The sequence below is a fragment of the Neopsephotus bourkii genome, unplaced genomic scaffold, assembly GCF_033783945.1.
Source record: "Neopsephotus bourkii isolate Nb327-2 ecotype Australia unplaced genomic scaffold, CSIRO-AGI_Nbou_v1 NB_53, whole genome shotgun sequence".
NCBI classification, from domain to species: Eukaryota; Metazoa; Chordata; class Aves; order Psittaciformes; family Psittacidae; genus Neopsephotus; species Neopsephotus bourkii.
The window spans coordinates 15,519,357-15,545,230 of record NW_026900570.1 but is presented as its reverse complement, the minus strand read 5'-3'; the positions used below and the strand labels follow the sequence as shown (position 1 = coordinate 15,545,230).

Here is a 25,874-nt window from a genome sequence, read left to right as displayed (position 1 = left end):
GGTATGTTCCCACACTAATGGAAACTACTGTATTCTTGCAGTATAGGGTTTTCAAGGAACTCGCATGCTGCAAGTTACATCATGAGTAATGAACGTGTTGGCTCTGGGAACTGGTGTTCTCCTAGTGACGATGTAAACTCTCTGTTGTAAATATTGCATTTTTAAGGAAAAGGTTTGAAAAAGTTCTTTAGCAATAACTCAGGCATTCCAGATTAGTTAATTGCAGTATTGTGTGGTGGTCTTTGAATTCAGGCTCTTCTTGAATTACTAGTAGTTGATTTAGTCGTCATATATTGTAGTGTGCTAATGTCTTGCTGGTGGGTTTTAGCAGTGTGATTTTATAGCTGTTGAATACCTATTTTAACCATTGTATTGTTGCTATGTTAAATGGCATTACAGATCTAAATCTACATAGAAAATTAAAGTTATGAAGACTCAAGGGCAAATCTCACTACAGTGTGAAAAAGAGAGGAGTTAACCTTTTACAATTATTTCAGATATAATACACATAGGAGAAGATAAATATTAATAATGTTAGTAATGTTGAGGCATATTTGGAAACAGAGGGTAAAATATCTCTGAAGTACATTATGTTTTAGTGTCCATCCATCACTAACAAGAGACTTAATGGCACTGTTAAAACCGTAGTTTAGATTGGAATTTTCAAGATTTGCCAAACTGTGTAATTTATAAAAATCTGTAGATAATTCCCCATGTCCAGACAGCAAAAACTGCTTTAGTGTTTCTTACTGAAGTCAGACCCTTTAAAAATCAGACTTGCCATGTGCCCAAAATTAACTACTTCATGCATTCATTCTGATAGGATTTTTTGTATATGAATGTGCCTAACTAAAAGGAGGAGGCTGAGGTAAAGCCATTTAAAACTATTCTACTTCCAAAGTGATTGATTTCTATTATTTCCGATATCAGCCATGCACTTGTATCAAGTTCTCTAGGTAAATGGGTAGAACTTATTAATACTATTACTGCCAAATTCTGCTTTTCATTTCTGAGGTTTTTAATTCTTGGTTTACCTTGAATAAGCATTGCTTCATTTGTTTACAGCTGTAACATTAGGATAGTCAAATGCTTTTGTTTTCACAGAACAAAGCAAATGCTGGTTATTCATGGGACTTTATCATAACATATAGGGTGGGGTTTGGGACTGCTTACTGCATCCCTCACTTCTGTCCAGATCACCTCCCCAAGTAGTTAGCCCATCCCTGGGGTCTCAGGTATCTGGTTGAAAGTGTTGTCCCTCATGGGTGGTCAGTCCATGATCAGTTTGGGATCAAAACTTTAAATCTGATAATTTTGAACAGGGTTTAGCTATGTCCATGGTTCCCCTCAGAAAAAGTAAAAGATCATCCATATTTTCAGCTTGCTTTTTCCTGGTCAAATGTAACTCCCAGGCACAAAAGCTTCATATGTTCGTGAATGTGAACTGGAGAATCTATTGAGTGAGAGGCGGGCTGTGAGAAATACCTTCAGTGAGACCCATTTTGGAATTTCTTTTTCAGACGTAAAGTCAGCATATTAAGAAGAGCTTTATTTTTAGCTGGGATTGCTTCCTAGCAACAGGCCTTTTACTGTACTATGGACTTAAAATGTATTAAATAATTTTAGCTTTCCTACTTTAACCTCGGTGGATTACACTAACGCGTCAAGGCTCTTTTCCTGTGCTATGGTATATGCCTTCCGGTACAAGACAGCAAACTACTGTCAAGGCTGTAGTGGCCTTAACCCCAAATGCTGTTAAATTTTTTTTAGCATTAGCATGGTAATACAATTTCTTCTACCTTCTTACTAAGCAACTAGCTAAGTAAATATTAGCAACTCAAGAGACTGCTATCCAAAAGCTGTCCTGATTTATATTTTCACAAGTCAAAAAAAATAAAAAATAGCAAAGTCACTTTTTTTTAAAGCTGTAAATAAAAATGAAGGAAAAAAATCAGGCTGGGGGTGGCTAACCTTTAAATCTGATAAATTTGCAGAGTTTCCTGGTTATTTCCATGGAACAGGAATGAATATGTTTTGCTGGTTAAATTTCTGTTAAGATTATTCTGAGTGTTTTTAAATTGTACTTATTTCCTCCTAATTCTGAATGCTTAAGTCTTAGTATGGAATGACTTTCACTTTTGACTTTTATATTTATGTTATGGCATTGTTTTGTGGAACTTCGTCCAAAAGTAGTTTTGATTTTCAGCTGTGACCAACGTGCATTTTATGCTGAAGGCAAATAATAATTCTTCTAGCTTGAGCACCTTATTGTCTAAATAATGCCTGTACTGTTTAAAGCAAATGCTTTGATGCAGTATTTGTTTGGTGAAGTATTTAAATGGTCTAGACCCAATAGTGCTAGAAGGTAAAGGCCATACAAGTAATTTTCTTCCATACCCCCCCCAGTGCTGATTAAATCTGAAGAAAATCATCCCCTCAGACAACAAACCTGCCTTTCCATTGGCACAGTGTAATCACCTAGACTAAAGCAAAAATTACATTTATACACATTTCTAGCTAATGCTAGAAATAGAAAGAAGCAAATAATAAACCATCAGAAAATTGTGGCCAGTAGCCACTCCTTGTAGACTACTAAAGTATCTTAAAGTTTAAGTAGATTAAACAAAGTATTTTAAGACACTTTAATTACTGTAAAGTTCTAAATTGAAATTCCTTAAAGTTTAACTTTTATTTTTAGAAATAGAATATTTTAAATGTTTGGATACTCTCCAAATACACAAATATTGGATACTTGAAATATTAATTTCTCAAAATACTTTTAAATATTCTTTATCATTCAAAATAATAAATGAATTGATTTATCCCTTGTAGTTATATTTGTATCCCAGTCAGTGCTGAGGTCAGTGAGATACAAATCTTCTGAGTTTTAGGAATTTCAGAATTTTTTACTTTTTATAATGTTTTTATCCTGTTTTCTTTCTAGTGTTTTCTTACTAGGTCTGTGGTGTTTCTCCAGTATTTTTTCTTTACCCTATTGGGCTTCATATTTAAAATGTGAAGTAAAAGTCTTTGGGCAAAATTTGTTGTTATTTATGCATGGGTAGGGCAAATTACAGCTGTCAAGTTTTGTGCACACCATGGAAGATGTTTATGCAAATCACTGAATAAGTAATTTTGCATACTTAATGAAATGTTGCATATAATAAAAACCTTCCATTTAAAACCCCAAAGTGCTGATGAAAAATGCTTCTTCACTCTGGTTGGTGAAGTCTTTTATTATGTACAGGGTAAACATAAATGGTAAACATACTGCCCTATTAGCATGTCTCTGTTCTTGCCTGGTGGGAATAAAAAGGTTATTTCTGTCTTGTTTCTTTGCTTTAGGTGCTTTTCTGTTTGATTACCAATTAATATTAACTGTGATAATGAGTATGTAGTATGGAAGCTGAAACTGAAATCTCAGCAATCTGGCAAAGGGAAATGATCGATGAATTCATGACACAGTTCATTACCCAGACCCAAATAAGTATGGGTTTCTGATGAGTGGTTGTAATTATAAATAGAATATTTATTCAGATGTTTCTTAAAATAGAGTATGGAATTAGAAATCATTTTTTAATATATTGCATTTTGTAACCCAAAGTGATTAATTTTGTACTTGAATTTTAGTAAAAGTAGACTGGAAAAAAAAACCCAACCACCCCAAACATTTCCATGTATTGCTAGTATTGTACAAGACATTGCATAATGTCACGAGACACTGATTTGTACGCTGCTCCCAAACATGAATAGAACATGATACTCAACATTGCTTCCCTGTTTTTCAGTCTGGCAGATCAGGTGCTTGAAGCCTGCTGATTTTCACTACTTTTCATATAGCTACATGTTCATTATTTTTATTCTGTTAATCTTTTCATATGTTTGGTTCTCCATCTTTCAAGTGTTTTGTTGCGGTAGCTTGCTCGTGTTTGTATGCACACTGAAGCTGACAGATGAAGTCTGGCATGGGAAGGAGGCGGAGATATTCTGGGATCTCAATGTTAGGAGCTGAGCTATTGTTTGTCTCAAGAGTAAGATGCTTCTGTCCCATAAGAAATTTCAGAGCCTTGTAGGAAAGAGCTTTCAGGCTGCAGAACACTGAGCTGAAAACTGGTTTGGAAAGTCTGAGGTCATATTTTTCAGTTCCTAAATTTTCAGAAAGATGTTTTACTTGCAATTTTCTATGTCCTTGAGAATCTAAACAATGCTTCCCATCGGAATCGAGGCTGTGCTGAGGGGTGTGTGCAGTATCAGCTTCTTAACCTGTTCTTTTGTTCTACCTTCCACACTTCCACAAAAGATGGACTCTTCATCTTGGAATGGACTCTTCATTAGGGACTGTATTTATAGGACAAGGGGTAATGGGTTAAAACTTAAACGGGAAGTTTAGATTGGATATAAGGAAGAAATTCTTTCCTGTTACGGTGGTGAGGCACTGGAATAGGTTGCCCAGGGAGGTTGTGAATGCTCCATCCCTGGCAGTGTTCAAGGCCAGGTTGGATGAGTCCTTGGGTGATATGGTTTAGAGCGAGGTGTCCCTGCCCATGGCAGGGGGGTTGGAACTTGATGATCTTAAGGTGCTTTCCAACCCTAAGTATTCTATGATTCTATGATTCTAAAATCCTGCCATACAGCAAGTTTTTGCTGCTGGCAGCACTTCCATGTTTTTATTTTTCCATAGTTTTTATTGTCCCAATTTCAAGATGAATTCTAGTGAGATTATAGTAAGAGCATGTATTTTAAATTTTCTTTAGTAAATCTGAATAGTCTGAATCATTCATATAAGAAAAACCATATTTAATTAGTCGTACTAAACTCCCAAGGATAAAACGTCATCCAGAGTTTCTTTGAAAAGTAGCCTTGCCTGCTCCACCAAAATGACCTTCTTGAAGCCCACTTCTTTCTCTGCTCTGAATTTCTTATTCTGTTGCACACAACCTTCACTTTCTAAGGATTTTGTTGGCTTCAGAGATACTTATAGTTGGCTACAGTGTTTTAAGATATAACATTATTGGTTGCCAGTTGATGGTACAGGAAACCCCACTATGTCTCCTGGTCTACAGACAAATGGTCTGATATATCATGTGGTAAGGGGCATGCCAAAAGTCTTGCGATGTTTCTATGTCACCATTATGCTTGAGGTTCAGTGTTTTGTGGTTCTTGGTTTATAAAAACTGTACTGGTGTTATTATAGCAGAACTTGGAAAATTATGTTGCAGTTAAATGAAATTTATTTGCTGAGACAACTTTAAAAAATGGTCTATGGTAAATAGGAAATAATAAAATACTCATCAGAATCTGTGTTGTTGCACATATGCTAAAGTATTTCTTCAGATACCTGACTTGTAGAAAACCATACTTGAATCTCTAGTTGGCCTGATAGTCTTTGAAGACCATTTTAGTAAGAAAAATCAAAGAAGTGTGAAAGAGTATAGAGTGCTATAGAGCAGATACACATTTCCTTATGCTGCTCTACCATGGTTTTTCAAAGTTTTCATGTTATTGCTTCCCTCATTAAAATAAATAAATAAATGAATGAATGAATGAATGAATGAATAAATAAATGAAATCGGCAGTCACATAACAGGCAGAGTTAAAAATGAGTTTTACCAAGGATACTAAATTTGAGTGTTTTACACAAAGCAAGAAACAACGGATGAAAAAAAAATAGTGAAATGGGAAAACAAGCTGTAATAAAATCAGTTACAAAATCTAACAAATCTTCAGTTGGCACCCAGGTGTTTGAGGAGAGCTATCAATGAAAATGAAGAGATATGTCATGTCATTCATGCCTCTTGTGTGATGAGGACAGGGATATCCTGAAAAGTATAGGTGTGTTTATCTTCATAATACGGTGTTCCTGGCTTCAACATCAGGCAGAGCAGCATCTCCTTTCAGCTCTGCCATGAGCTCCCCATTTTGCAGAGCTGTGAAGAAATAACAAGCACAGCCAGAGGAGCTCTTCCTTGCCTGCCCAGGCAGCTGGATGTGAACATGGAGCCCATAAAGCCAGGCTGCCATACAGCATGAAACCCTGGACCTGGTGCAGAAGTTGGCCTTGTTTAATTCTTACGTGGAATAAATGGAAAATCAAAGACTGAATTTAGAGTATTTCTCCTTAGAGGCAGCACCATTTCAGAGTGCAGTTTATTCACATAGATCGTACCGTCAGCACAGCAAAGAGCTAAACTTGGAAGTATTTATGAAAGTGGTTTCCAATTAGTAGAGAATACCTATTTGTTTGCAAGATCTGGGTTTGTTTAGATCAGAAATCTTATTTTCCTATACTAAACCCTCAGCCTTATATCCAGGGTTACTGAGAATGCATGAGAAGTGCAGTGCAGGCAAGGAGGAGCAAAATGGCCTTGAGCTGTCAGCCTTTGGTCAGTGATGTGACCTAATCTAAACCTTCTCCTTCTCTGCTCCCTCAAGCTCAATTCATTGCTTCTTGTTGCCCTTACAGGCCCTTTTTTGGGGGAGCCAGGAGCTAAATGCTGTAAAAACAGCTGCTCTGCTCTCCCTGCTCCAGAGTCTTGTTTTTAATGTAAACCTAAGACACTAAACAAATGGGTTTGTTATTTTTGTCTTACCCATTAAATGGTACTCTGACTTGCTGATTCTTTCTAACTGTTCTCCTTTCATTTTGAAATTTGTGATACACCTTCTAGATAAACAAGGGACAGTGCTGTCCTTGCGAAGACTCAGTTATTTCCACACGAGTGTCCCAAGCCACAGAGCAAAATCGTCGTCTTTGGGTTTGATTTGTTTCTCAAAAAAAGATACCATTGTCACCATTTCTGTGTTGTAATGCAAGTATGGTCAGATGGCAAAGGCTTAGAATTTAAATCGTAGCAGTAGGCAAACTGATTCAGTGGCATTGAAATGTCATTTCTAGAATTATCCGGCTTACTGGGGAGTGTTTCAAGGAATAACCTTCTGGAGTTGCAGACTACAGTGTGGGGATTAGATGGGGCCTGCACAGCTGGCCAAATTCTGCCCGGTGTTAATTAGGATTGTGTGAACGTAAATGAAGACAAGAACTGTTCCAGTGATTGCCATTTTATTTTAAAATCTCTGTGGTATGCATGTGACATTACATTCTCCCAGGTAGGAGTGGCTGCAATGCCCCTTTTACTTAAAAAAAATAAGCAGATGATGTGTTGACAAAATCGATCTACAAAGTCACAGCATCTGTGTTGTTTTCAGAAATTTAGTATATCTTTAGGACCCTGCTTTCAAGAGAAATACATCTGATTTAAATTTTGTTTAAGAAACTCTGCAGTACTACCCTGTGAGCAAGTTTTGAAGGTTTCTGAAAACATATTTAGGCATTACCCTAATGCTTTTTACATAGGTGTTCCAGAAAAACAATAAGGATCCTAACGATGCCACAGAGTGAAGAACAGGTGCTGAGCCTGCAAGGTCCCACAACCATCCCGGCTACTGCAGGGGCATAGAAAGAAAGAAACTCACGGTGAAACTTCTCAGTTTGACTTCCATAACCTGTCAACAGAAGAACATGGAAAGTTAGGATGGACAAGCGTTGCCCCAAAACTATAGCATGAGGCTTTATAAGCTTCCCAAATTGCTATTTAATGGTGTCAGAATACAAAGACATAGCTTTGAATTTTGAGCTAGTCGAAATGTAGAATAGAATATGCAGCATGTTGCCTTCTGCTTCGAAAGGCTATTAGAGCTGATTAAATAGCATTAATACTGTTATTTTCTATAGTGTTCTTTTGATCTGGGAGTCTTTGCTATTTTTAAGAAATCAGATCAAAAGTTCAAGTGCTAAGAGCTGCTATAATTGTAATAAGCTTCTGACATCATAATGGGAACTTTTGGATCTGTTGCTAAAAGGATGATTGTGACTGATTTAATGGTGCTCGCTGGGAGCTACCAAACAGCTTATGGAAAGAAGAATCTAGGGCAAAGAGAAGGGGTATTCGTATTTTAAATTATTTCATAAGGAAATAAGACAATATTCATGCTGTATTTAGGGCATTGGTTTTTAGCTGGGAAAAAAATTGTTCTTGTGCTGTTGGCAAAGTGTGTGGAAGGGAGTGAGGTGGGCAAATGTATCTGGCCCTGCCACCGAGCTACTGAGAGGCAGGGATGTTTCCTCATTTGCTTTCTGCTGGGCATCTGGCAAACTGCTAATTTCATGCTAATTTCCCAAAGTTCATTGTGGGAATGATAGGGCTAGTTTTTAAAGAATTCATAATTCCTGCATGTGATTCTTTGGTCTGTAAGTATGTGTCGAACGTGGCCAGGTATGAAAAGCTGTTGCTTGCAAAATCACACCTGGTTTGTGCTGATACTGGGATTTGAAACAATTAATTTCAAGATTTAAAAAGAAATATCATTACTCAATTTACAGCAAAAAGATCTGACAAGGCTTGAAGCTTTGTGACTCCTAATTTCTGCTGTAGTTCTGAACTAGATATACTCTACCTCATGGACCAAGGAACAAGCCCGGTACAATAATCCATTATTTGAGTTCTGTTTCCTGATTTATACAGTTGGAGGTGGAAAAACATCTAATGATTGCCTATGCTTACTCTGTTAATTGTTCTTGTACTCTGTATGTGACTCTAGGCATTTAATATTACTATTCCTAAGACTTCCTATTTAATTTATATCTGCCTTTATAGTATTTTTAAGTAATGTTTGCTACTGGAGAAAAATGGGACCTTTAAAATCAGCCCTATGATTAAATGATAATATTAGTTAGCATGTTTAAAAGGGGAGAATACACTAGAAATGACTAACTAGTGTAACTTTTGCCAGCCACCCCTGCACCCTTAGCTCATCAAGGAAGGTGCTGGCAGCTGTTTGTTTGTGTTAAGAGGGGATGGCATTTATGTCTCATGTTAAATCCTTGATTGACGCAAACTGCCTAAATCTCCTTAGGAAGAAACAATCACTGTGAGGCACACTGGTTGGGTGGGCAGGAGTTTCCTCTCATACGCAGAGCAGTGTTAGGACAAATGCATGTCTTGTATTGCCTGTGCTTATCCAAGGCACTTTTCTAAATGAGGAGTTTCGTTCGAACCCTCCTTTTGTGCTCCCTGTGCACAGCCTTTGCCCATAAATTGAATGGGGTGTGCTGGGGAGTAAGTTCTGGGTTGAAATGGTTACTTAAATGTGACTGTGCTTGGATTTCCTCTCACAGTATGATAAGGAATGAATTGTATAAGTAAAAAATTTAATGAAAAGGTAATTTTTCTATTCTCTGTGGGAATTTCCCTGGATGGATCAATAAACCCAACAATTATTTTGTTTGGTTGGTTAGTAACAGAATTGCAGCATTCTGCTTCCTTTAAGTAAGCCCACCATGCCAAGAAGGGGTAAAATTTACCAACAAGAACACTTTTCTGTCCCCCTTTAAAGAAATAATTAAACCTGGTAGTTTTGCAGCCATGACATGACCTGTTTCATGTCTGTATGAGGCTTGGCAGTGGCAAACTGATATCTGGGTCCTCCTGTTCTCTTATGTGCTAATTGTCACCTAGACTGATGTGCAGGCATGTCAGGAAATGAAAAATATGTGGCCAAGGAGAGACTGGAGCTCTGAACCCTCCATCAAAAGGTAACTGTCACAAAATGTCCTGTAAAGCAGTTTTAAACCAAAAGTACTAGAGATGTAACACCTTCCAGATGACCTTACTTTTCCAGTACCGGAATGATTTATGTTCTCCATTGCAAATTCATTTTTGTCATGGCTGGTCTAATAGATTTATTGCAGAAATAATTTTGCAAGTAATGGATCTTTATTTAGCTCTTCTGGATTCCATGAGAAAAAAAGAATTAAGTTTTACATATATATATATTTTTTTTAAGGAAACTCATATATCTTTTTTTTAAGGAAACTCTATTCCCTGACTGATCTCAGGTGAGGTTTCAGTATTTAAAATGAAAGTTCTGGTGCAGTTTGATTAAATACTGATTTCCTGGGTGTTTTAAGAAAATGGGATTTGGAGCAGGTGTTTCCTTGCAGGGTTTTATTCATTCTTTTGTTTTTCAAGGAGTGCCAGTTTAGGAAAACAACAGAGTAAGTTGAAGTAGAACGTACTAAAAGGCTATTTGGAGGAAAAAAAAAATTAAATAGAATTTTAAAAGTGAAAATGTGGTGAGAGCAGCAACTGATATATATATATAGAGAGAGAGAAGAGAATGATTATGTATGTAAATGAGTGACAGAAGATGAAAGCAGAGGGAAGACAGAAAATAATTAATACAGAGTTGGAGGTGAGCTTTTAAGCCAGCTGAGTAACAGCCATGGTTGAAAAACAAGTGAATATAGAAGTAGGCAGTTGTAATTTTAAACAGCAGTAATCTGAATAATGAATTTTTCAAAACTTTGTCTGATTTATGGATATTCTTTAAGGTGATGTGGTTCATAGCTTCATGTTTTCAGATGTACCGAAGTGGTATTTGGGCTTCAAACAATCAAATAATCACATACAACTGAATACTGGTTTCATGTCTGTAAATCAGGGTTTGCTGCTGTCAGAAACCATAAAACTCTGTGAACTTTGTTTTTCTGTGTTGCCAACAGCATTTGTACAGTACATGGAAGACAGCATAGCCGGATGAAGAGTGCTTCATGTCTGACTTCTCTGTGCTATTAATGAAACAAAACATGTAATAATTAAAAATTCAGTCTGCAAGATTATTTCAGGTTTTAATACTTTAAAGAACAGGTGTAAAAGATTAATTCAGTATTTCTTTACCATCCAGGAGCTGGGAAAGGGATGTGCATCCTCCCTCTTTCATCCTCAGCTGTTGGGCAGGCAGAAGGTTTTGGGTGGGCAGACCAGTGCTGAGTGTGCCGCGGCCATGCAGAAGATTCTACAGAAAATTATTTCTGTAGTAAAATACCCTCTTTTAGAAAATCCTTGTGTTTGGTTTATTCTCTTTTCTTCCATAATCCCTTTCCCTTTTATTTCTATTACACAAGCAGCCTAATTGCTTTTATAATTCTTTCTGTTCTACAGTGTATTCACCTCTCCACATCATGAGCTAATCCCAAAATATATTGTGTACCAGAAATAGCAAATGGGAGGTTTCTGATCTGTTTTGTTTTGGGTTTGGGTTGTTTTTTTTTTTTTTCTGTCATTTAGTTGTGTTAGTTTTATATTTCTAGAAGCTTCTTTCCAGCAGCCTCTTGTCTACTGTCCAGAAATCCTGTGGCATTCCCCAGATCTGGGACACAAAGTCATTGCTTTAATTCCTCTCTCTGATTGCTTTCTGCTTCTGACCAGTCTCTGGAGCTGAAGTGCACACATTTAGTAGGTTTGATTTGCTGTGCCACTGGAATCTTTTTGTGACCAAAGATAGATAGATACATAGATACATACACACGTACATACATACGTACATACACACACACACACACGTACATACATACATAACCCCCCAACAAAAACCCCCACCCAAACCTGTTCTCTCTGCAGCTGTACAGGAGGAAGCATAGTTTTGGGGAGTCAGATTGAAAGATTGAATTTTTCTCTGGGTGATCCAAAGTGAATGTGTGCTTTAAATCATATTATATTATCTGAATATTTGCTGTGTCTAAAAGGTAATGAGAAGGGAAGCAGTGGTTGGGGCGGGTCAGTATCAGTGAAAATTTATCTTAAAGAGGTTTATAGAAATAACCCTAGTTGCTGTGAGATAAATATATATATTTTTTTAATGGATGCCATCAGCAATCCTAAATTCACATGTAAAATGCCTGGGCTTGTGGCAGATGTGTATGTAACCCAGCCCTTAGACATCAGCTGCGTTAAACTAACCAGATATTTAAATGGCAGTGCTGCATCCAACATAATTTTGTTTTCTGTATCTCCTTCTACATGCTTTGCCAAAGCTTTATGGCAATAATTAACTGAGTTAAAGTGAACAAGAAGATTCGGAGCAGAATTAAGCAGATCTTAGCAGTGCTTGAGATTTGAGGGAAAGCCTCAAAGCCTGTAAGCACTGTGTGAGAATGCTTCATGCTTTGGGGCAGCCAGTGGCCTGGCCTTGCCTGCTGGGAGGGACGGCTGGCTGGCTGTTCTGCCAGGCAGGGATGAAGGGGAGTCTCTGGAAAGACACTGGATAGGTGAGAGGCTTATTAGCACAGTGTCTGTCTGGGTTGGTGCTGCATGGTGCCGGATTGAAACAAAACTCCAGATGAGCAGGTGAAGATGTAAAATGAGAAACTTGGGTTGGCTTAGAAGGGATGGTGAAATGATTGCCTGAGTGCATTTTAAAGTATGTTTCTGGATATAAATGGGGCCTGGCTTTGCCTGTAGAAGTTATTGAGGCTGTCTAGTGCTAAGGCTGTTTCTGTATGTGGGATCTTGAGGAACATCAGAGGTTTTCTGGCACAGGAGTGCAACTCCGTGGAGTTGTCAGAACAGCCCATGGTGTGCATTTGGCCAGGACTTCCTTGCAGTCTTCCAAGCAGCTCTTTGGCATCACTTGTGAGACAGCACAGGCCATGTAGTATTCCTTCAGGACAGTTTGTATTCAGACATACTTTGTTAAAGCGGGGGAAGAGTTATTTTAACACTATGGGCTTGAGCAACTCCAACCCGGTTGACTTCAGTTCAGGAGAATGGTCCATGCATGTTCAGTGCATTAGACCCCAGTAAGAGGAGCCATGACTACCGTCCCCTGCTAGTAGTCAGTGATTTATCTTCTGGGGCCCTGTAGTGATCATTCTGCGAACTGCTAAGAGTGGTCCAGGAGCCAAATAAGCCAGGAGGTAAAGTCCTGATCTTCTTCCAACCCTTGGAGGTACCTCCATGTTTATTGAAAAAGTATTTCTGTTTCTACCCCTGTATGAAAAGCAGGCATTTGCACAGCCAAGATTACATTTTAGCAGTCATTTGTAAGTTGTGTTGTGCTTGATAATTCACAGAGCAGTGCACGTTTTTCAGAGTAATTTCTTTTTTTACAGTACAGCTGATCTGAAATAAGTGGTATTGCACTGTTTGTTAAAAAATACTAAGACCCTCTTGGTTAAATTGTTCTCCATATTCTTCTGCTTTTGAAAAGTAGTACTTTCACAAATATGTTCTCTGCTGAAACTTTTCAATCAAAATATTGACGACGGCTATATAGCAAATATAAATAGGAATGGAGTGTCTACTGTAGCTTCTGGTTAAGGAAACAATCAGATTTAAAAGCAAGGTATATCATGTCCCCATTGGCTCTTGGGGAGTATTAAGGAAGTAATCATGAGAAAGAAATGGGCTGAATTATGTTAGAGAGAAAAATAAAATAACACTATCAGCTGGAGTCTCTATTTGCAGAGATAATGTAACCTTCTGGGCAGTTCCTGCTCTCATGGGCTGTCCCTCTGCTGCCTAGTTCATGGTCGAAAGTGCAGTTTAATGCTCTAGGGAAAACTCCTTCCCATAACCTGGTACTTGACTACTAACATCCGTAGTGACCTATGTAGTTCAATGGAAATTCACAGCAGTTCTTTGAATGTGCACTTTTTTTCCTGTGTACAGTCATCTAAAGGGACTGCTTGCGCTTGGTGTCCCACATTTGAGTGCGATGTGTCTGAAGAATTTGCGCTTTAACGCAAGAGGTTGCTTTTCATTTTACCAGAGGGAAAGCTAAGTCCTTGATCACAAAAAACAGAACCAGAGTTGAAAAACAAAACCATGAAAGGAATTAAAAGGAAACCTTAAGTATATTTAACACCAAACTCATTCCCTGGAAGATTTTGCAGAAGCATCTCTCAGCCATGAAGCCTTAGGGGCAGCTTAGCACCACAATGCTTCCTGGGAGTTATGTTTGATATCAGCCTTTAACCTAACTTTGAAAGTTGAAGAACACAGTGTGCATTTCCTTTTCTTCTCTCTTTCTTCCCCTCATCTCTTAATTTGGCACTTGTTGTACCAAGTTAGATAAAAATTTTTTCGATCTGTTTCCTGTAGTAGCCACTAGCAGAAATAGAGAGAATTACAAGCACAAAGCAAGTGTATAGTGATATCCACAAGACAGTTTATTCCTCAGAAGGCCTGGCACAAGGACTGTGACAGTGGTACTATGTCTAAGTTTTGTTTCATGTGTGTTTAGTGGCTCTCAATGGATTTGTATTCCAAGAACAAGTTGTGTCCACTTGCTTTTTCAGTCCAGGTCTGTCATTTGCTGCATGTTGTTTACTCAACAGAAATACAGTTTCTGAGCTTATACTGCAGATAGTTGTGATGGCTCAGATTCTTTCGTCAGGACTGATCTTTGAGATGTAACTGCAGCAGGAGGGATGCTTCTGTTTTAAGGGGTTCATCTGCATTTGATTTCTGTTGCACCTATTAATTAGCACCTTTCTTCTACTTTAAAAAAGCTTTGTTCTTTCTGGTGGTCTTGTGAGTGTGTAACAAGTATTCTGTGCATCTTCCAAAGATGCATGGCCTTACAAGACCATCTCTTGCAGTTGTGAACTGCTTGGAGGTGGGGCACTGGTACTGGGAGCAAGAGGCTTTCTCTTGGACAGCAACTTTTGGTGCCATAAGCAACAAATAATTGCTTGCTGCCATTTCAAGTATTGAGGACATACATAGCCTTCAGAACTAGCAGCCTCTTCTGCCTGTATTCTGCCTGCTTTAAATCTCATCTGTGAAGTGGGAAAAAAGCCCCGTTCATCTTTCTGTGCTTCTTATTGTGAAGCTAAATTCTTTTTGAAGCTATTGAAAATACTGGTGATGAGTTTCTCAGAAAATTCAAAGAACAAGTTAATAATACAGGCTTCAGAGTGGTGCAGGAGCCCTGGGGCCCAAACACTGAGGACAACAAAGAGGAATAAAAGTACATATAAGGTAGCAGCCTAGTAAACATTCATCTGTCTGTGTGCTAAAAAACGTAGGAGCTCTCTGGAAGTCACAAATTGTAGGTTAGGACAAGAGAATTCAATTAAGGTAGACCAAATGCTTAATTGCTTTATTTTGCAGTCTTGCTAGCCTTCTGTCAGAATAGGCTCTGTGTGTAATATATATTGTAATTTAACCTGGGTACAACTGTTTTTTGTCATTCTTTCCCTGATCATAAGAAAAAAAAATACTACAGTGTTTTACAATGTCATTATCTAAAAGAGTAAGTTAGTCTTCTTTTGCTGTGTTACACTGTTTTCCTGAGCCTATTTATATGTTTTAATTGGCAAGTAATTGCTTTCCTAATCCAGATAAGTGGTGCTGAACTGTGAATTGCAAAGTCCAGTCCCTTTTAGATTGATGGGTGGAGGCTCTGCTGTTGTTTGTGAAGTGTCACTATATGAAACTGTAAACTAAGAAACTATAAGAAGAAACTATAGAAATAAACTATAACTAAGAAACTATTCACTTCTGTCACTATAGAAAGATAACAACATAAATGGTTCTCCACAGAAAACATGAAATACAGTAGATGGGAGTGTGAATAACGCACTCTCATTGCACTGATAGAAGTTGGGAAAATAATTTTAAAATACTTAAAAATTTAAAAATTTTTAGTCCTTTTAATGAACTGATGAACTGACCTATTTTTGGTATGATCGTAGAGGCCGTGATTTTTTTCTTATTTATTTCAGCAAGGTTTTCCCTATAGTAGTAATACTGGATTCTTCACAGGTCTTTAGTAATAAACCTATTAATATTGTATTGTTCATGCAGTTACAAGGATGGATACAGATATCCTTGTGTGATATTTTTATTGCTGGTAGAAGGAAAAAAAAAAGTAACTTAGCAAAAAATTTTAATTGCTCTTTGCTGGGGGAAAACTGTGCTTAGGAAGAAATCAGATTATAACAGTTCATTTTAGAATCATAGAATGGTTTGGGCTGGAAGAGACCTTAAAGATCATGTAGTTCCAGCCCCACTGCTATGGGCAGGGACACCTTCCACTAGATCAGGTTGCTCCAGGCCCCATCCAACCTGGCCTTGAACACTGCCGGGGATGAGGTAGCCACAGCTTCTCTGGGCACCCTGTGCCAGGGCCTCACCACCCTCAGTGAAGAATTTTTTCATCATACTTCTTCATTACATACAGACTAGCAGGCTGTTGCATGGGGGGGTTTCACCAACTGATAGCCCATTCCAAGCTTGGCTGTGGAGCTGCACATAAACAGTATGTATTCACTCACATATTGATGATTGTCTCACGTGAGCTATGCAATGGTACTTTATGTCTGTAGTACTTTAGTATTGGATTACTTTGCTGTCTCCTGAGTAAGATCCCAGACTAACCTGGGATCTTACTTTGAGCAAATACTTTGTATAAATACTTTGTAGTAATACCTTGTATAAAACTTATGTAGGAGAAGAGTATTGACCCTGGGCCCTCCCCCTTGCAGTAGTTTCAGCTGTGGCATTAATAGTCTGCTGTGGGTTTTATCCCTTGTGCAGAAGTGGACATGAATTTGCAAAGCACAGAAGTTAAAAAACAGCACACTGGAATACATTAAGGGTGTATGTCATACAGAATTGTGGTGTTTATTTCATTCTTTCCTGGGAGACTGTATTAAGTTGTGTGTTCAATTGAACAGAACTGAGTATCAATTCTGCTTTTCCAGAATACAGCCATCTGTTAAACAGAAACTAATTTATACACACATAAATGTTTCTGTTGGAACTTCCATAGTAGAAATGGGCCCCGGATGTTACCATTATGTAAAGGCCTAATCTAAAGCCAACTGAAGGGAACCTTGTGGGCTTCAGATGGCACCAGTATGACCATTTTCAGGAGAATTAACATCGAAGGAGATTGCAGTAAGTTAACAATGGGTTTTGCTATCGTAAGTATAAAATCAGAAAGTATGGATGATGGGGTGGGCCTTGTTCACTGTGGCTGGAGTTGAAATTTGTACTTTGAAGCGGAAAAATGAGACATGAATTATTTTTAGTAAAAATAAAAAGACTTCATTTCAATGTTAAGCACAACTGTATATATCTTAAAGCTCTTTTTTTTTCCCTGTTTATTTGAATGTTTGTGTGGGGGTGGTTAATTATCAATGTTTTAAGTGTGGGATACTTGTTTTGAAGAGATGTCTCTTCTGCTTTTGAACTGATACAGCGTTACATTTCATATCTATTGTTATGCATTACAAAATAGAAATGAAGCTCGCAAAGGCAGTTACGCCTGTGGTGGGTTATCCTATCATGCTTTGCAGTGAGGCTTGGGTGGTGGAGGCTTGTTGCCCCACCACTAGCAGCATCCTTTCCCCTGCTTCTGTTCTCTTTAGCTATTTCACCTTATTGACCTGGCACAAAAAAAAAAAAAAAGAACAAAAAAAAAAAAAAGAAGAAAAAGAAAAAAAAACCCCAAAACAAGTAGCTTTCTACCGTGCTAGGTATGTCACTGCTCTTCTGGGTGGGGGAGAGTCTGACATGTGTTGGGATCAGCAGAGGGGAGGGAAGGGACTACAAGAAGTACCAGGGATGGGGGCAGGAGTGGAGAGGATGAAAAGCTTTGTCCTCAGCAGTGGTGTTGATTTATTTAAACTGTTAGTTTAGCTGGTTTATGTGAAGTTTGTGTTTTACGTGCTCCACTCAGATTCCTGTACATTTTGTAAAACTTCTTTCAGTGCCATCAGGGAACTTAAATTTTCATCTACTGCTGAAAATCCTTCTCTGCAGAAATGAAAACTGATCTGTAGGTGCTCTGTGAATCCTGCTTTCCTAACCAGACCCTAACCTCGAATACTATTGCATACTGATCCTGCTTGGTGGATGAGTGTCAATCAGTAAGGCAGTGTCATGTAAAAGTGAGAGTGTATTTAGACTGGTGGAATGCCACATTTTTTATTAAGTTGTTTTTTTGTAGAGCACTGTGTGCTTGAAGTCAAGAAATCAGCATGCACAAAGATGCAACAGTTTGCTCTCAGGAGCAACAAGTTTGCAAGACAAATTCCTCAAGTTAGCTTGTCAAAAACAAGGAATATGAAGGTGCAGTTTGTGGTAAGTCAGGCACTCTTACTGTGCATTTTATCTGTAAAACATAGCTGTGCATTATCTTTTTGTGTATTTATCCATCAGCAAATGCCAGATAGCATAATCCATGATGAGGCAGAATTACAATAAATTGCCTTAATTTGTTAGCCATATGCCAAGTGTGCCCACATGTCCACATATGGATCAGCTGATGCACAATAACTTGGTGATGAGAAAAATTACTCATAGGTCTAAGCTTTTATTACTTCTGAGTTACTGACTGTTGTGATCTCTAGCAACTCATTTTGATCTGGTTTGTCAGCAAGAACTATTTTAGATAAACATCCATTTTCAACATGAGAGGGAAAGAGGCAGAGTCCACGTATCTTCCTTGATTAGACAAAACAGATACAATCAAAAAACCTTAAACATTTTACAAGTAAGTTTCTATTAGCATGCTGCTAAGCACTTAGTCAGTGCTTCTGTTTTCATATGGCATAATGGCATTTATAGTCCAACCACAGTGAAATTTCATAACGTTGTGTTTAAAATTAATTGAGATTTCTGATGAAAACACTGTAAAAATGGAATATTAAGATATAATGTTAAAGCTACTCCTCTGTTATTACTATACAGGATTAAAGAATAATAACAATAGTAAGCATGGAGTCATAGACTACCAGGTTGGAAAGGACCTGGTCCAACCTTTCTTGGCAAAGCATGACCTAGACTAGATGTCCCAGCGCCCTGTCCATTCAAATCTGAAGTGCCCAGTACTGGGGAATCCATCACTTCCCTGGGGATATTACTCCAATGGCTGATTGGTGTCATTGTGAAAAATTTTCCTCTTGTGTCCAGTTAGAATCTCCCCAGGAGTAACTTGTACCTATTGCCCCTCATCTCTTCCATGTGACTCCTTGTAAAAGGAGAGTCTCTTGTCTTCTTTGTAGCCGCTCTTTGAATACTGGAACATGGTGGTAACATCTCCCCTGAGCCTTCTTTTCTCAAGTCTGAACAAACCCAGTTCTCAGCCTTCCCTTGTATCGCAGGTTTTCTAGTCCTTTGATATCTTTGTGTCCCTTCTCTGGATCCTCTCCGGCCTTTCCACATATTTTTATGTAGCGGGGACCAAAACTGAACACAGTATTCCAGTGTGGCCTGACAAGTGCTGAGTAGAGTGGGACAGTGACATCTTTGTATCTGTCTTCCCAGGGCATGAACTAAGGCTGGCAAGCCTATAATTTCCTAGATCTTCCTTTGAGCCCCTCTTGTAGAGGGGGATGATATTTGCTGCCTTCTAGTCTTGTAACAACATTAGCCAGCTGTCTTAATGCCCTCAGGTGAATATGTTAGGGCCTATTGATCTGCAGGGGTCAAGCTCATCATTGGTTGGATTGTGTTCCTGTTCTCTTAGTAAAGCCCTCATATTTTTCTGTAAGTGGCTGAGGTTAGTCACTTTTGTTCAAAGGCACCTTAATGAATTGGCCAGGATACGCACTGCAGGCAGCTTTTAACAGACCTGGTAGTTCTTAGGAGATGATTCACCCTCTTGGGCAAAAAAGGGCAGAAGTCATCTAGCATTTACTGTACACTAGTTCCGTCGCAGTCTGCTGCTCAGAAGTTTAAAAAAGAAAAAAGGAAAGAAGTGGTGATTTCTGTTCTATGGCTACAAGATTTAGGGAGCTTCCCACAGGGAATTTCTCTTGCTGTTTCTGCAGTTGAAATGATCTTATTATTGTGTTTTCTAGTACAACGTGGTTTTTTTGTTTCAATATTGTGATGGCAAAATTTGCCATGATGACAGCCTGGTCTTGCAAGCTTCGTTTCAATATTCTGCAAAATCTGCTGAAGGGCAGAAAATCAGCCTCTGGAATCAGAGCTGCCCTGTCCTAATTGCAATATTCCAGCTGGGACTGTGATTGTATATTCTTCAGAGTTTTGATTTGCCCTAAGGTATTAATGTTCCACAGCATGTGTTAAACTTTTTAAGGAAGCTTACTTTGCCCAAAAGCTAGCTCAGTAATTGTACTGTAAAAAATCCTCAACTTTATTATTACAGAATTACATCAGAAAACAGGAATTGTTTCAAAACAGCAGTTGTTTCGAAATTTCCAGTTTAATAATGCATCTTAGAAGTGCCTTATGGATGTCAAATTATAGAGAGTTGTCAGTTTCTGGTGTATTTTCCTTTGCTGAATCTATTGCAGGTAAACAGAAATCTGTTTCATGAGAGGTAAGTATTTGGCTGTTATAAATAATTTATGCAAGATTTCTACTTTTTTAATTCTAGTTTGGCATCTGAATTGGACCTAATAGGAATACTAGTTTCTGAGACAGTGGTAAAATTTTAACAATCCTGCATTCTCAGACTCCCCTTGCAAAAACCAACCACGTGATCATGTGTCAACCAAAAACCACTTCTAGTTTTAGTGAGTTAGACTTGTTAACAATATGGTATGCAGCTAGTATAAATAAGAAATCACATTTTAAGTGATAGGGAGAGGAAAGTGGGTAACTTTATATTGATCTTGGTACACCTTAAAAGTAGCCGTGTGAAAAGATGAGAAGTTAATATAAATTAAAGCCAGTCTGAAGTCTTTAGTGAAGAAAAAAAAAAAAGAAAAAATCTCTGATTTTATTCTTTTTGTGAGATATGTCTGCCCTTTCCTTTCCAGCTACCATTGACTTTAAAGAGTCTACTTTCAGTGTTAAGGATTTGCCCTTTGGATATAGGCCGTGTTGTCAACTCTTGTGGGCCAGAATTTTTACTTTATGGGCCTTTGCTTGCCTACCATGCCTATTAAAGACCAGTCTCTAGGAGTAAGCAGAGAGGATTCCCTAGCTCATTGAGCAACGGGAGCCGAAAAAAATGTTTGTGCTTGTTGCTATTCTCAGGAGTCACTGCCTCGCAGTAAGCTGCTTCTCCACAGCTATCTTTCTACTATTCTTTGCCTGTTTCTTAATCCTCTTGCTGTCTGCTCCTTGCTTCTCTTTCCTACAACTCCGTAAGCCTCTAACCAATACAAGCATATATCCTTTATTCTTCTTATTTACATTTAGCCTGTGCTCTTACTTTAAGACAGTCGACCTTAATCTTGCAAACTCTTAAACTCATCAGGGCCAATAATAGTATGCACATGAATTTTCCTGATGATTTCAGTGGTCTGGCTAATGCATGGAAGTACTTCCATGCTAATGGGTCTAATTAGTCTTTTTAAGGATGGTAGTTTTTCTGAAGAATCATGGTTAATGGTCATTTGAATGTATCTGAATACATCTTCTACCTTAATTAAGGTCAAACATAATTTTTATTTTACAGGGGAGATTTCCAACTTAAAATGAGATTTCCGACTTGAAATTGCAGTGCCTGATATCTCTGTCCAGGGGCATCCTCCCCAGGAGGAATTGGGGAGGATGTCAGGGAGGAGAACTAACAAACTCCCTCTCCACGAACACCAAGAAATCAGTTATCCAGTGTTCACGTTCAGATACTTCTCCATGATTTACTTCTGGCTGCATAGCCAGTTGTCGCGTGTTAGCAGGAGGCCACGTGTCCTGCAAGGCGTGCATCCGAGATTAGTAAAATGTTGTGTTACTCCAGCAAGTGTGCAGGCTTTGCTCCTACAGCATCTGTCGTCACTGGGAGCACAGAGCCCTCCCACTCCTCCTTGGTAATTGATGGTGACGGGCTCTCTGCTGAGCTGTAACCTAACATAGGGACTGAATCAGATCGACAGCTGAGGGAGATCGCCAGCAAACAGTATCGCTGCATACAGACAAAAGCTGGGCACTTTAAACTAGGCCTTGGATGGACAAATATTTCAAAACATGGTTAACGTGGGCTGATCTGAAGTTTTCGCTGGTGCACTGCTTTGCTCCTGTAAGAAGTGTTGCTGCTGCTGGAAGGGCCGGGCTGCTTGGAGTGAGGCTGACATGCTTGACAGACGCCTGATGTCTCCTCAAGCTAAGCAAAATATTCCTGGGGTAAGCATATGTTGAAAGAGTGCAGGCCAGATGCTCGGGAGCCCTTTAATTTTACAATTCAATTTACAGGCTGCCTTGCAAGTTAACCTGATTACGGTTAAACTGGGGGACTTGGCTGTCACCTAGCCAAGCTGAAATGTTGTTGAAAAATGTGCCAGCATTTTTGTGGAAGTCCAAACTATACTTTTTAAGCTCCTTTTTTAAAACATACTAACTTGCTGTCATGTTGAAAAAGCTCAAAAAACTAGAGTTGAGGGGATGGGAAAGCACTCACAGGTATCTGTTGCTGAGAGTGCCTCTGTCTATAACCCTCTTGAAACAGTTAAAAAGGAATACCGTGCTGTTTGTTGTACGTTTTGGGGGATTGTGTTAAATTGTCTTCTCCTCAATATGAGAGCAATGGGGATCTCTGCTGGCAGTAGTTTGAAGTACATTCTTTTCACAGACACAGAAGTTACACTCTCTATTATTTTTGGTTTGGGTTAGTTTGCAACACACTAACGAGTTTTGATTTGGCAGCATTTGACCAGGTATGTGTATCCTGGAGCCATGGACTTACAGTAGCAGATATCCCACTACAGCTGTGCTTCCGAAATAAAATATAAATAAATGGCAAATATTTTATAAATGTTAGAATTGGATGTGCTTTGGTTTATTTTTTACACTGTAGAAAACAGAGGAGGTAGAGTAAAATAAGAAAAGTAACATAGATACAAACTTAAGCCAAATGTTTGGCTTAAACTTGGTGCTTTCTATAACCTTTATGAGAAGTTCAATTATAGTTGCATGGAAAGAAGTGTACCACAGGCATGACAGTAGCTTTCCAGAGTTATTCCAGGAAAACACAGGGATGGTGTCTGGTGTAGCAGCTGCACCACAGCTTTGTTCTAGAAGGCAATCAGATTTGGATCATCCCTATTCCTGGATTATTTAGGGATCTCCACATATGAAGCTGTTTATTGCAAACATCCATTCTATCCTCCTGTTATGGACAACTTTTCTTTACTCAAGTTGGAAGGTGGTTGTATGTTTCTAGGGAGAATAATGCAACAATGGCTCTTACAGGAAGTGTGCCATGAAGTAGGAAAGCACACAAGTACCATATATAACTTCACTGGACTTGTTTTCAGAATGGATGTTCAGAAGAACAAAAAAGCTGCAAGTTGAACAACATCATTCAGTTTGGGAAAGACCCTTAAGATCATCAAGTCCAACCATAGCTATAGTGCCTTTTTTTTATGTAATTCATATAAAGTGTAAGTCTTAGCATGTATCTTTTCCAAGCAGTTCTTATGAGTTGTGATGAATTAATGCATTTTGGGGTTCTGTGACAATCCCAATACAATTGTAAATGGGAAAAAATGGAGAATATTTTTTTTTTGGTGGAAAAGGGTGTAAAATGAAAAGAAAAATCAATTGAAAAATATTGTTTTCATGAATTTTGAAACATTTGGTCAGCTGTTCTTTCAACATGATAGTTGATGACTGTTCTCATTTCCTCAGTTTCTATCGTAGGTCATTTTGTCATGAAGGGAAGAAGACCGTTTAGCTTTGCTGTTGTCAATTTTGGCTGTAGTCACTTCTTGTTCAGAAGCATTTTACAGGAAGCTGTGCTTGCAGATTATCTTAGTTTTACTGGTACTTGTCTTCAAACATTACCTAAGTGGAAAAAAAGGAATTGTTTAAATGGCTGGGAAGAAAGCAATGGGAAGATTGGGAGGGGTAAAATAAGACATAGCTTGAGAACTTTAATATTTCTTGGCATGTATAATTAAGTAAATTGACTATTGATAGTCTTAATGACATGTTGTATCAAAAGTGGATATGAATTACATAATTGAACAGAAATGTAGATAGATTTACTGGGTGCTTTTTTCTCCCAAATTTCCAAATTTCAGGATGTAATACGTTGTAATACGTTGATCCCTGAAGTATTTGAGTCAAATAAAGTGTTACAGTAGGATGAAAAAAAATAATACTTATTGCATAACCATGGACACATTTTCACCACCAACACAGTCCTTGTGACATAGATATTCTTCAATATGGAAATTTTGGTAGCTGCCAGAAAGGGTAAGCACATCAAGCACAGTAATTCCTTACAGTCTCCTGAGGCTGTCATTTGTCCTTACCTCACCCACTACGCAGAGAAGTGACATCTTGCCTTTTGCCAGTTTACCCAGATTTTTCTGAATTTATGTTTTTAGCATCAGTGGAATATATAATTGCTATTTTTTATTCAGTTTTCAAGTTGTGGTGAATGGGCCTAGAAATTCATAAACTTGAAAGGGTGAATTTTGCTATTTGCTCCCCAGGATGGATAGTGTGGAAGTGCAGCATGAAAAGGGTGCAAAAGGAGGGGAGGTGCAATGCCTTGAAATTTCCGCTGCATTCAGATACCCATTTTGTTGGCTATTAAACTACTGGGATGGTTAGTTGGGAGCAGTTCTTTCTTTGTTTTGCTATGGGCCAAAATACAGAAGATGTTATAGTTTTGAAAATGATGCAAATTTCTATGTGCCACTGGTGCTGCATGTACACTGTATGAAAGCCTGTGGTTTATATCATACTTGCAACTGCTTAATAACAGCAACCAATGTTCTGTGGAAAAGAAATTCTCCATACTGACTGGCAGACTAAATGTTTACGTTTCTGCTCATGCCATCATCTTATATTTAAACAAGCGTCTGAGTATTAAAGCGTATGGACAGTCTTTGTATAACTGTTCTGATTTTTTAGGTTGATTTCCTAAGACAAGATTTATGCAATCCCACTTTCCATCTGTTAGTTGTGCTTCTCAGTAACTTCAAACCAATGGCCAATTTAAATCAGTCTTGCAGAGGTCTCAGAAGCACCGAGTGCTTATAACAGACCTTCTTGGGGCTGGGTGGAGCTCTTAGAGCCATTTACTCTACGTGCCAGTGTGTGAGAGTCAAGGCACTCTCTGGGCTCCTCTGGTATCCGAAAGATAGCATCCAGCCAGCTGATGAGCACGAGTTTAACTCCAGAGTAACTGAAACAAACGCTGCCTCTTGTTCAACCAGCAACTCATGGAAAGGGAATGGGAGTTTGGAGAGGGGAACTGAGGGTGCAGAGCATGTGGTGTGTAGGGAAAATGAGAGCGAGCTGAAGGTATTGTGGAGGTGTGTGTGGGAAACCATGCTTCATTACTTCTGCTGTTCACAAAACAACTTGTTTTTCTTCAGCTCGTCATTAATGATGCATTGCATTTTGCAGTATTTTAGAGGATATAAATTTCTAGGTTTTTTTTTTTCTGGATGTGTTGAAGGCAGCCAAAAGAATGCTGACAGACTGATGGTTTAGAATACTTGTCCCTTAAAAATTATTAGTTTGTTAGTTAATGGTATTAGTAGAATATTAGTATCAGAGGGAAAAAAGATACTGTTTTAAAGTTCTGCTAGCAATTTTGTGTATAAAAGCTAAATTTCATGTTGAGTAGGTTCATGCTCATCAAAGGATGGGAGTAGAAAGACTGGCTCATGGTTGCAGTAGTAACTTAGTGTCTTGGTTTGACAAAAGTCCTCAGTCAAGTATGTATTACTGTTTCTGTGCAATTCCCCACAGTCATGTAAGTCTGCAGTTCCGCAGCTCAGCTCATAAGCATAGAGTTTCTTTGAAAATCTGTGTGACCCAGACATTCTTGGGCTATACGTTTTTCCCTCTTCCGAACCTTATGATTCAAGAGTTAGACTAGATGACCTTCAAAGGTCCCTTCCAACCCAAACCATTTTATGATTTTGCTTGTTTGTTCAAGCAGTATCCAGTGACTGTTCTTTATTTGAAAGTTTCTGGTTGTTTCTTTTTATGTCACATTCACTTATACTTTACAGTTATTTGATAACAGAATATGCATATCTTTTTTGCCTTTTAATAAATGTAATACTGAAACAAGTGTTTTCAAATCATAGCATTATTTGAAAGAGGAATCTCTTCAGTATTTGCTCTCTAGAAACTTGTAACTGA

At 38.4% G+C, this 25,874-nt stretch overlaps 1 protein-coding gene across 6 annotated transcripts in view; it reads left to right on the top strand.

Annotated features, from left to right (window-relative positions):
* CACNB2 (calcium voltage-gated channel auxiliary subunit beta 2) overlaps nucleotides 1-25,874 on the top strand; it is a 249,802-nt gene that overhangs the window by 103,346 nt on the left and 120,582 nt on the right. The gene's annotated exons all lie outside the window — the stretch shown is intronic.